At 42.3% G+C, this 13,508-nt stretch overlaps 1 pseudogene; it reads left to right on the plus strand.

Annotated features, from left to right (window-relative positions):
- The first annotated feature begins 387 nt into the window (after positions 1-387).
- LOC147984764 (uncharacterized) lies at positions 388-1,102 on the plus strand (annotated as a pseudogene).
- The last annotated feature ends 12,406 nt before the right edge of the window (positions 1,103-13,508 follow it).

Consider the following 13,508-nt stretch of genomic DNA (forward strand, 5'->3'; position numbering starts at 1 on the left):
GACCGAAAACAAAGCCCTAGATGCCCTCACAAAAAACCATCAAAACGTAACGCCAAGGCCGCGGAGCCCAAGCGAACGGCATTGGCTATTAGCGAAGGGGCAAGGGAGAGAGACTCAACGCCGGCGTCGCCGCCAACGAAGTAGGTAAACCCTAAGAGAGAGGGTAGGTCATGCGCCAAATAGTATTTTGCGACTTGAAATGACATCGGGCTCTCCGTGTTTGGGTCATCACGTTGGAGCAGCACGGAACCGTAGAACGAAGAATATGCAGGCATGGCCAGCCACTTCAACTTCTTTAACATAGTAGTACAATCACGGATCCTCACATACATGCACATCAGGGGCCTTTTGATTCGCAGGATTCTCAAAATATAGGAATAGAATGGCATGTTCTATAGTACCCAACAAGATTTAGGAGAATATTTGCGCTCTCATGAACCCTCTCCTTCCTTCTCCAGAAAAAAACAACAGGGGGCGAAGTAGAGGCTAGTGGCTCCTGCCGGCGAGGCCGCAGTCCCTGTGGCCTCCGTGTGTCTTGTAGGCGCGGCGAGGAGTTAGGGAACCCGGATCTCTGCCTAGCTGGGTTGTGTAGTTCTAGGATTTTCTAGAATTTTTGGTTCTTGGCGGTAGTGGTGAGGCGAGGGCAGCGCTGTAGTTCAAGAATAAGTCCCTTCGGTCCTCTCCTCGTGCGAGTGGCGTCAACTTCGGCGTCTTTGGCAGTTCAGTGGGGGCGGGGTGCTCGGGTTTTGGTACTCCAGTTGCTCGGTGCCCTGGTTGTCGAGTTTGGGGATGGGCGTCCGTTGTTTCTGCATCCTGCGGTGACGACGACACCTCCCACTTGAGGGATATTGAAGGTGACCGTGTGGGATTTGGATGCACGACAAACAGATCTGGTCATCTCGGCCAAGATGGCGTGGCTCCATGCCTGGATCTGAAGCCGGAGAGGCTTGAGGAGCATTTCAACTCGGGAAACTGCCTCCGGCCGTTGTGCCTGAAGGTCACAAATCTTGCTTTTTGGACTAGGTGGATATTGCAGCTCACCAAAGCTTCAATATGAGGGGCTTCTCCAGATTCGAGATTTGAGGTTGCCGACATTCTATGAGGGCACGTAGACACACTCTCCCCTCTCGTTGCTATGCATCTCCATAGATAGATCTTGCGTGTGCGTAGATTTTTTTGTTTTCCATGCAACGTTTCCCAATAGTGGAATATGAGCCAGGTCTATGCATAGATGATATGCACGAGTAGAACACAAAGAGTTGTAGGCAGTGATAGTCATACTGCTTACCACCAACATCTTATTTTGATTCGGCGGTATTGTGGGATGAAGCGGCCCGGACCAACCTTACATGTCCACGCACATGAGACCGGTTCCACCGACTGACATGCAACTATTTCTCCTACTTTAGTTGAATCGAATTTGACTACGACCGGTCCTTGAAGAAGGTTAAAAAAGTAAACTTGATGATCACCGTTGTGGTTTTCACGTAGGTAAGAACGCTTCTTGCTAGAAGCCCATAGCAACCACATAAAACTTGCAACAATAAAGTAGAGGACGTCCAACTTGTTTTTGCAGGACATGTTGTGATGTGATATGGTCAAGATATGATGTTATATATGTTGATGTATGAGATGATCATGTTTTGTAATATCGACAACCGGCAGGAGCCTTAGGGTTGTCTCTTTATTGTATGAAATGCAAGCGCCATGTAATTGCTTTACTTTATTGCTATGCTTTAGCAATAGTTGTAGAAGCAATAGTTGACAAGACGACCCCGACGCAATGACGCTATGATGGAGGTCAAGGTGTCAAGTCAGTGACGATGGAGATCATGATGATGCTTAGGAGATGGAGATCAAAAGAAAGAGATGATGGCCATATCATGTCACATATTTTGATTGCATGTGATGTTTATCCTTTATGCATCTTATTTTTCTTAGAATGACGATAGCATTATAAGACGATCCCTTCACTAAATTTCTATTGGGGAACGTAGTAATTTAAAAATTTTCCTACGCACACGCAAGATCATGGTGATGCATAGCACCGAGGGGAGAGTGTGATCTACGTACCCTTGGTAGATCGACAACGGAAGCGTTTGGTTGATGTAGTCGTACGTCTTCACGGCCCGACCGATCAAGCACCGAAACTACGGCACCTCCGAGTTTTAGCACACGTTCAGCTCGATGACGATCCCCGGACTCTGATCCAGCAAAGTGTCGGGGAAGAGTTCCGTCAGCACGACAGCGTGGTGACGATCTTGATGTACTACTGTCGCAGGGCTTCGCCTAAGCACTGCCTTGTAGATCGCAACGGAAGCATTGACACAACGTAGAGGAAGTAGTCGTACGTCTTCTTCCCGATCTGACCGATCCAAGCACGTTACTCCGGCACCTCCGAGTTCTTAGCACACGTACAGCTCGATGACGATCCCCGAGCTCCGATCCAGCAAAGCGTTGGGGAAGAGTTCCGTCAGCACGACGGCGTGGTGACGATCTTGATGTTCTACCGACGCAGGGCTTCGCCTAAGCACTACAACGATATGATCGAGGTGGAATATGGTGGCAGGGGGCACCGCACACGGCTATGAAGAAAGCAATAGCAACATACTAAATGATCGGGTGCTAAGCTAATGGAATGGGTCATGTCAATCTCATCATTCTCCTAATGATGTGATCCCGTTAATCAAATAACAACTCTTTTGTTTATGGTTAGGAAACATAACCATCTTCGATTAACGAGCTAGTCAAGTAGAGGCATACTAGTGACACTTTGTTTGTCTATGTATTCACACAAGTATTATGTTTCCAGTTAATACAATTCTAGCATGAATAATAAACATTTATCATGATATAAGGAAATAAATAATAACTTTATTATTGCCTCTAGGGCATATTTCCTTCAGTCTCCCACTTGCACTAGAGTCAATAATCTAGTTCACATCGCCATGTGATTTAACAGCAATAGTTCACATCACCATGTGATTAACACCCATAGTTCACATCGATATGTGATCAACACCCAAAGGGTTTACTAGAGTCAGTAATCTAGTTCACATCGCTATGTGATTAACACCCAAAGAGTACTAAGGTGTGATCATGTTTTGCTTGTGAGATAATTTTAGTCAACGGGTCTGTCACATTCAGATCCGTAAGTATTTTGCGAATTTCTATGTCAACAATGCTCTGCACGGAGCTACTCTAGCTTATTGCTCCCACTTTCAATATGTATCTAGATCGAGACTTAGAGTCATCTAGATTAGTGTCAAAACTTGCATCGGCGTAACCCTTTACGACGAACCTTTTTTCACTTCCATAATCGAGAAACATATCCTTATTCCACTAAGGATAATTTTGACCGCTGTCCAGTGATCTACTCCTAGATCACTATCGTACTCCCTTGCCAAACTCAGTGGTAGGGCATACAATAGATCTGGTACACAGCATGGCATACTTTATAGAACCTATGGCTGAGGCATAGGGAATGACTTTCATTCTATTTCTATCTTCTGCCGTGGTCGGGCTTTGAGTCTTACTCAATTTCACACCTTGCAACACAGGCAAGAACTCTTTCTTTGACTGTTCCATTTTGAACTACTTCAAAATCTTGTCAAGGTATGTACTCATTGAAAAACTTATCAAGCGTCTTGATCTATCTCTATAGATCTTGATGCTCAATATGTAAGCAGCTTTACCAAGGTCTTTCTTTGAAAAACTCCTTTCAAATATTCCTTTATGCTTTCCAGAAAATTATACATTATTTTCGATCAACAATATGTTGTTCACATATACTTATCAGAAATGTTGTAGTGCTCCCACTCACTTTCTTGTAAATACAGGCTTCACCGCAAGTCTGTATAAAACTATATGCCTTGATCAACTTATCAAAGCGTATATTCCAACTCCGAGATTCTTGCACCAGTCCATAGATGGATCGCTGGAGCTTGCATATTTAGTTAACACCTTTAGGATCGACAAAACCTTCTAGTTGCATCGTATACAACTCTTCTTTAGTAAATCCATTAAGGAATGCAGTTTTGTTTATACATTTGCCAGATTTCATAAAATACGGCAATTGCTAACATGATTCAGACAGACTTAAGCATAGATATGAGTGAGAAAATCTCATCGTAGTCAACACCTTGAACTTGTCGAAAACCTTTTTGCGACAATTCTAGCTTTGTAGATAGTAACATTACTATCAGCGTCCGTCTTCCTCTTGAATATCCATTTATTCTCGATTGCTTGCCGATCAGTGGGCAAGTCAACCAAAGTCCATACTTTGTTCTCATACATGGATCATATCTCAGATTTCATGGCCTCAAACCATTTCGCGGAATCTGGGCTCATCATCGCTTCCTCATAGTTCGCAAGTTCGTCATGGTCTAGTAACATGACTTCCAGAACAGGATTACCGTACCACTCTGGTGCGGATCTTACTCTGGTTTACCTACGAGATTTGGTAGTAACTTGATCTGAAGTTACATGATCATCATCATTAGCTTCCTCACTAATTGGTGTAGTAGTCACAGGAACAGATTTCTGTGATGAACTACTTTCCAATAATGGAGCAGGTACAGTTACCTCATCAAGTTCTACTTTCCTCCCACTCACTTCTTTCGAGAGAAACTCCTTATCTAGAAAAACTCCGAATTTAGCAACAAAAGTCTTGCCTTCGGATTTGTGATAGAAGGTGTACCCAACAGTCTCCTTTGGGTATCCTATGAAGACGCACTTCTCCGATTTGAGTTTGAGCTTATCAGGATGAAACCTTTTCATATAAGCATCGCAACCCCAAACTTTAAGAAACGACAGCTTAGGTTTCTTGCCAAACCATAGTTCACATGGTGTCGTCTCAACGGATTTAGATGTTGCCCTATTTAACGTGAATGCAGCTGTCTCTAATGCATAACCCCAAAACGATAGTGGTAGATCGGTAAGAGACATCATAGATTGCACTATATCCAATAAAGTACGGTTATGACGTTCGGACACACCATTATGCTGTGGTGTTCCATGTGGCATGAGTTTGTGAAACTATTCCACATTGTTTTAATTGAAGACCAAACTCGTAACTCAAATATTTGTCTCCGCGATCAGATCGTAGAAACTTTATTTTCTTGTCACGATGATTTTCCACTTCACTCTGAAATTCTTTGAAGTTTTCAAATGTTTCGGACCTTTGTTTCATCAAGTAGATATACTCATATCTGCTCAAATCATCTATGAAGATCAGAAAATAATGATACCTATCGCGAGCCTCAATATTCATCGGACCACATACATCAGTATGTATGATTTCCAACAAATCTGTTGCTCGCTCCATTGTTCCGGAGAACGGCGTTTTAGTCATCTTGCCCATAAGGCATGGTTCGCAAGCATCAAGTGATTCATAATCAAGTGATTCCAAAATCCCATCAGCATGGAGTTTCTTCCCGATCCGACCGATCCAAGCACCGTTACTCCGGCACCTCCGAGTTCTTAGCACACGTACAGCTCGATGACGATCCCCGAGCTCCAATCCAGCAAAGCGTTGGGGAAGAGTTCCGTCAGCACGACGGCATGGTGACGATCTTGATGTTCTACCGACGCAGGGCTTCGCCTAGGCACTACAACGATATGATCGAGGTGGAATATGGTGGCAGGGGGCACCGCACACGGCTAAGGAACGATCTCAATGATCAACTTGTGTCTTTGGGGTGCCCCTTGCCTCAGTATATAAAGTATGGAGGAGGAGGCCGGCCAAGGTTGGTGCGGCCAGGATGTGGAGTCCTACTAGGACTCCAAGTCCTAGTAGGAGTCCACCAAGAGGGGAGGAAGGGAGAAGGAAGTGGAGGAGAAGGAGAGGTGGCCGGCCCCCTTTTCCTAGTCCAATTCGGACTAGAGGGGAGGGGGGGCGCAGCAGCCCCTTGGCCCTTTCTCCTCTTCCCACTAAAGCCCATCAAGGCCCATTGCTTCTCCCGTAACTACCCGGTACTCCGAAAAATTCCCGAATCACTCGGAACCTTTCCGATGTCCGAATATAGTCGTCCAATATATCAATCTTTACGTCTCGACCATTTCGAGACTCCTCGTCATGTCCCCGATCTCATCCGGGACTCCGAACTCCTTCGGTACATCAAAACTCATAAACTCATAATATAAAACTGTCATCGAAACCTTAAGCGCGCGGACCCTACGGGTTCGAGAACAATGTAGACATGACCGAGACACGTCTCCGGTCAATAACCAATAGCGGGACCTGGATGCCCATATTGGCTCCTACATATTCTATGAAGATCTTTATCGGTCAGACCGCATAATAACATACGTTGTTCCCTTTGTCATCGGTATGTTACTTGCCCGAGATTCGATCGTCGGTATCTTAATACCTAGTTCAATCTCGTTACCGGCAAGTCTCTTTACTCGTTCCGTAATACATCATCTCACAACTAACTCATTAGTTGCAATGCTTGCAAGGCTTAAGTGATGTGCATTACCGAGAGGGCCCAGAGATACCTCTCCGACAATCGGAGTGACAAATCCTAATCTCGAAATATGCCAACCCAACATGTACCTTTGGAGACACCCAGTTACGTTGTGACGTTTGGTAGCACACAAAGTGTTCCTCCGGCACACGGGAGTTACATAATCTCATAGTCATAGGAACATGTATAAGTCATGAAGAAAGCAATAGCAACATACTAAACGATCGGGTGCTAAGCTAATGGAATGGGTCATGTCAATCACATCATTCTCCTAATGATGTGATCCCGTTAATCAAATAACAACTCTTTTGTTTATGGTTAGGAAACATAACCATCTTCGATTAACGAGCTAGTCAAGTAGAGGCATACTAGTGACACTTTGTTTGTCTATGTATTCACACAAGTATTATGTTTCCAGTTAATACAATTCTAGCATGAATAATAAACATTTATCATGATACAAGGAAATAAATAATAACTTTATTATTGCCTCTAGGGCATATTTCCTTCAATTTCAAGATAAAAGTGTTCTCCCAGAGTATGCACCATCGCCAAAGTTCGTCATTTCGAAGCACCTCATGATGATCAGGTGTGATAGACTCTACGTTCGCATACAACGGGTGTAAGACAGTTTTGCACATGCAGAATACTTGGGTTAAACTCGATGAACCTAGCATGTACAGACATGGTCCCGAAACACTGGAGATAGAAAAGGTCGAACATGAGTCATATAGTAGATATGATCAACATAGAGATGTTCACCATTGATGACTACTCCATCTCACGTGATGATCGAACATGGGTTAGTTGATTTGGATCATGTATCACTTAGATAACTTGAGGGATGTTTATTTAAGTGGGAGTTCATTAGTAATTTGATTAATTGAACTTAAATTTATCATGAACTTAGTCTTAATAGTTTTGCATATCTACGTTGTACATCAATAGCTCATGATATAGCTCCCCTATTTTTGATATGTTCCCAGAGAAAACTAAGTTGAAAGATGATGGTTGCAATAAAGCCGACTGGGTCCGTGAGCTGAGGATTATCCTCATTGCTGCACAGAAGAATCATGTTCTTGATGCACCACTAGGTGACAAACCTATTGCAGGAGCAGATGCAGACATTGTGAACGTTTGGCAAGCTCGATATGATGACTACTTAATAGTTTAGTGTTGCATGCTTTACGGCTTAGAACAGGGACTTCAAAAATGTTTTGAATGCCACAGAGCACATGAGATGTTCCAAGAGCTGAAATTGGTATTTCAGAATGATACCTGTGTCGAGGGGTATGAGACCTCTGACAAGAACTTCGCCTACAAGATGGAGGAGAATAGCTCAGCCAGTGAGCATGTGCTCAGAATGTCTAAGCACTACAATCGCTTGAATCAAATAGGAGTTAATCTTCCAGATAAGATAGTGATTGACAGAGTTCTCTAGTCACTATCACCAAACTACTAGAACTTCGTAATGAACTATAATATGCAAGGGATGACGAAAATGATTCCCGAGCTCTTTGTGATACTGAAAAGGGCGAAGGTAGAAATCAAGAAAGAGAATCAAGTGTTGACACTACAACAAGAACCCCCCTTCAACAACACATAGATGCGTTGTCATTTGTTTGTATTAGCGTTGCTAAGGTCTAAACCAACGGATTCATATGCGTTGCAAAGGTCTACTACAATGTATATATATCCGTTGGTAATCGAGGCAATAATGTGTTGCAAAGCAACAGCAGATTCATGCAATGCTTCTATGAGTTGGTGCTTGCAAAATAGAATAACCTCCATATATATAATAATTTATAACATTGTTTGTGCTTGCAAAATAGAATAACCTCCATATATAATCATTTGTAACAGTAGGTAGTTTGCATGGCGGTACAAGGTAGAACTTTAGCAAAATTTGATAGAGTAGAAATGAAAATGATATATTTATTGAATGGAATCATCTGCTACATTATGTACAATGGAAGTATCATCTACTAGGGGTAAATCACTTCCTTAGAAAATTGAATAAAAGAAAATATTGAATTTCTAAACATTCAAAGAACTGCCTTGTTTCTCCTCCAAGTACTAAGAATCATCATACGTTCTCCAAGATCCAAGTAATCATCTTGTATTGAAATTCGCAACCTACAAAGAAAATTCATAATACTATTTGGGCATAAATTCGAAATGAAGTTTAAAAATATACATACTATGCACTGTACCTAAAAGGATCCACATAAAAATTACAAAGTGTGCAAGAAAATATTGTTGGGGGAAAGACATAATCTCATGTATATCTGACAAATAACTTAGTTGGAGGACATGTTAAAAGACTGATTAACTTTGCCAATTGCGTGTGCCTGTTCCCTATGAATAGCTAGCAACATGTATTCACTACTAACAATTGTCTAGACATTATATTATATCAACAATGAGTTGAACTCAGCAACCAACTAAATGATGAGTAGGTAAGAAATAATATGGACTACACAAAATTGGGTATTTCCGTTCTCCAATGGTGTGGACATTAACTAGTTTAGTGTCACCATTACTCACGTCCCGCTCATGCTTGGTATGATGTATTTGGAGAAAGGAACTCAACGCGAATAGCACAAAATCATTAACTAATCTACATCACACAAAACTTTGTAGTTACCTGAGAACTAAAATGTCACATTATAATTTCTCAATCAAGAATAAGACTCTTACAACCAGTATAATTTCTCAATCAAGAATAGAAACACTTCTTTAGATTTAAGCTTCTCTAGGAAAAAGTAGTGGATTTTTGTTTCTAAAGAAGGTAGGATCCAAGGTGTTTAAAGGGAAATAAAAATAATTTAATGCGGCACTATTTAATTTTTCAAGACCAACCTAGCATTAAGCTAAATATATATTTAAGAAAATGCATCAGGGACTATCTATGTAATGGTTGAACAATCTGAATAAAAGTAAACCTAAGTAATGGATGAACAATTTTATGTCAGCACTTACCCAGTTTTAGGAAACACTACCCATGTGCCTTTGCTGCCAATGTAGAATATCACATAACCAAGAGGATTTGATCTTTGGTCACATCTCAACTCCCTAATCATGTACCATTTGTCATGTCGTTAAGATCGGAAAAATAGACATATATTGGCACACTTAACTAACAAAGATTCATAGGACCAGTTAGTATAAAAATTAAGGATATGGAATAAATAAGAATGTTACGTCATGAGGAGGAGATAAGGAAATGGACACCTTAGTGGCCTAAACCAGGGGAGGGTTTATCAAGTAAGCGAATGGGTTACCCGACTTTCTGCGATTATTCCATACGATGTACATTTCCATCTGCCCCTGAAACTACACGCCATTAAAGCAAGTTAATCCCTTACACAATCAGGCCAGATAAGTTAATGATTTTAACAAAATCTACCGATCTGCACATCTATTGTCAACAGTTCGAAACCTGACCTGTAGGATAGTTTCATAACAACATCATAGTTACTGCATCTATTTAGATACCAAAAGACAGTTAGCTGACATCTTGCAGGCACAAAAATTGCAAGGAAAAAAAATCACATGATGAGATACAAGTGGAACAAATAATACTAACAATTGCAAGGACAAGGGACCGTGGAATCATAAAGGAGCTAGAGGGTTCCGTGATTATTATTGTACATATTGAGTAATTTTTTGCAATGGAGAGCATAAAAGAGAATCTGATGGAGAGAAAGATTAGAGAAGAGATAAAAAGTAGTTGGATCAATTTGCAAGAATTTTAAAACATACATATCTTCAATATTTTTTTATTAGGGAATGCATATTATCTTCTATATACTGTATATGTACTAAGGAGTAGGAAAATCAGCCGAAATAGTAAGAGCAATCAGCGAGAGCAGCAATAGCAACCAGCGGTGATAGCAAGTGTCTACTGTATAGGAACCAAGTAGCAGCAAAATTAGTAGCATGGGCATAGCAATTAGTGGCAGTAGTAGTGTAATAGTGTTGTACTTTCAATCAACACGCACACACACACACACCACACACACATATACACATGCACACGAGCCAAGCACACACGCAACTGCAGACAAACGCACGTGGGGCAACCAAAGCACGGTGGGCACCAAAATAAATCCAAAAGGAGCACCATCGCCGCCGAAGGCTTCGCAAGCCACAAGAACCACCCACGCGCGTGGGATCCAATTGGTAGTTGAGGAACACGGCTGGAGCTCCACCACATGCTCCTCTCCCCTCGGGCCCGTCTCCACTGCCAACCACCACCGAGAGAAGGGAGCAGCACCCTACACCACAACTTGTTTCAGATCCATGCCTGAGCTGGAAGGCGGAAGCAGCGACGCGGAGTAGTGACCACTGAAACAAAGGCGAGCGAGCTGCGCTGGCGATCCTTGTCGACTAGAGTTACTGCGGGACACGTGCAGTGGCATCGAGGACGTCGCCAAGGAGGAATATAGGAGGAGTGCACTAAGGAGGAGACTGGCCCATGAGCGATGGTGCGGGACATCGCCTGATTTAGGGAGAATCAAAGGTGGCGGCGGCTCGTCATGGAAGTCAGATGAGAAAGAGAAGAATCGGGAGACAGAGAAGGCAGATGAGGTAGGTGTTGGTTCAAGAAGGTTTGATTTATTTTCGATAGAGGAGGTTGGCTCTAAGCGCGGAAGCCTTGGGGATGAGGAGGTTAGCTCTAAGAGCAAGTACAATAGTACCCAGTCAGTAGGCTATAAGAACTTCCATGTCATCAAAATCATAGCTGGAAGAGAGAGAAGAAAGACAAAAGAAGCAAGCAGGCGCTTCAGTTATCGCCGGCTACAGCGCTGGAAACAAGAAATCCAACCCGCATGCACCCTGCATGCAGCCGGGTGAGCTAGCGCTTCATTCATTCCCGCCAATCAGCATGCGTCTCCTTCCCTCCTTTCACATGCACGCATTAAGTATTGATAGCTAGTTTACAGTCAATCTACTATACTAGCAGGCTATTACGAAGGCTATAAGTGACATGACGTACATATATAGCCGGCAGCAGGCTTTCTTATTAACCGTGCTCTAAGGGGCTGTTTGGTTGCCGGCCGCACCTTGCCATGCCAAAGGTGCGGCTCCCTAGGCTGCCGTTTGGTTGCCTCTTAAAGTTAGGCTCGCCACGGACGCGCAGTGTTTTTTGCAGTTGATTTCTTGTCACACTCTGTGGCGCTCGTTTTCAATGCCAAACTTTGTGGCGGGCCGCAAGTGCGGCTAAACAAATGTGGCGCCACTAGTCTGCAACCAAACAACCCCTAAATGCGGGAGGTGGGAGGTGGGATAAACAACAGAGCCTACAGTATCGTTGGTACAAATGCGTTGGTATAGGGGCGATTTTGTTGTAGTGTGATGGTTAACAAGACCACTAGTTTCAAGAAACAGGGCTAGGGAAAGAAAAGGAACTTTAAGAAGAATGGCAAGCAAGTTGCCACTCCCGTGAAGAAGCCCAAAGCTGGACCTAAGCGTGAAACTGAGTGCTTCTACTGCAAAGGAAATGGTCGCTGGAAGCGGAACTGCCCCAAATACTTGGCAGATAAGAAGGATGGCAAAGTGAACAAAGGTATATATATGATATACATGTTATTTATGTGTACCTTACTAGTGTTCGTAGTAGCCCCTGGGTATTTGATACCGATTCAGTTGCTAAGTAACTTGAAATAGGAGTTGCATAATGAATAGAGAATAGTTAAGGGCGAGGTGATGATGTGTGTTGGAAGTGATTCCAAGGTTGATACAATCACCATCGCACACTCCCTCTACCTCCAGGATTAGTGATGAACCTAAATAAATGTTATTTGGTGTTTGCGTTGAGCTTGAATATGATTGGATCATGTTTATTGCAATACAATTATTCATTTAAGTCATAGAATAATTGTTGTTCTGTTTACATGAATAAAACCTTCTGTGGTCATACACCCAATGTGAATGGTTTATTGAATCTCGATCATAGTGATACACATATTCATAATATTGATGCCAAAAGACGCAAAGTTGATAATGATAGTGCAACATATTTGTGGAACTACCGTTTAGGTCATATTGGTGTAAAGCGCATGAAGAAACTCCATGCGGATGGACTTTTGGAAACACTTGATTATGAATCGTTTGATACTTGCGAACCATGCCTCATGGGTAAGATAACTAAAACTCCGTTCTTAGGAACAATGGAGTGAGCTAATGACTTATTGGAAATAATACATACCAATGTATGCGGTCTGATGAGTGTTGAGGCACACGGCGGGTATCGTTATTTTTTGACCTTCACAGATGATTTGAGTAGGTATGGGTATATCTACTTGATGAAACACAAGTCTGAAACATTTGAAAGTTCAAAGAATTTTAGAGTGAAGTGGAGAATCATCTAAACAAGAAAATAAAGTTTCTCCGATCTGATCGCGGAGGCGAATATTTGAGTTACGAGTTTGGCCTTCATTTGAAACAATGTGGAATTGTTTCACAACTCACGCCACCTGGAACACCACAACGTAATGGTGTGTCCGAATATCGTAACCGTACTTTATTGGATATGGTGCATTCTATGATGTCTCTTACCGATTTACCACTATCGTTTTTTGGTTATGCATTACAGAGAACCGCATTCACGTTAAATAAGGCACCGTCTAAATCCGTTGAGATGACACCGCATGAACTGTGGTTTGGCAAGAAACCTGAGCTATCATTTCTTAAAGTTTGGGGTTGCGACACTTATGTTAAAAGGCTTCAGCCTGATAAGCTCAAACCCAAATCGGAGAGAATCGAGGATACCCTAAGGAAATAACTGGGTACATGATACGTCTCCAACGTATCTATAATTTTTGATTGTTCCATGCTATTATATTATCTATTTTGGATGTTAATGGGCTTTATTTTACACTTTTATATTATTTTTGGGACTAACCTATTAACCGGAGGCCCAGCCCAAATTTCTATTTTTTTTGCCTATTTCAGTGTTTCGTAGAAAAGGAATATCAAACGGAGTCCAAATGGAATGAAACCTCCGGGAACGTGATTTTTGGAACAAACGTGATC

This window comes from Triticum urartu, chromosome 2A, assembly GCF_056163025.1.
Source record: "Triticum urartu cultivar PI428250 chromosome 2A, HENAU_Tu73, whole genome shotgun sequence".
Taxonomy (NCBI): Eukaryota; Viridiplantae; Streptophyta; class Magnoliopsida; order Poales; family Poaceae; genus Triticum; species Triticum urartu.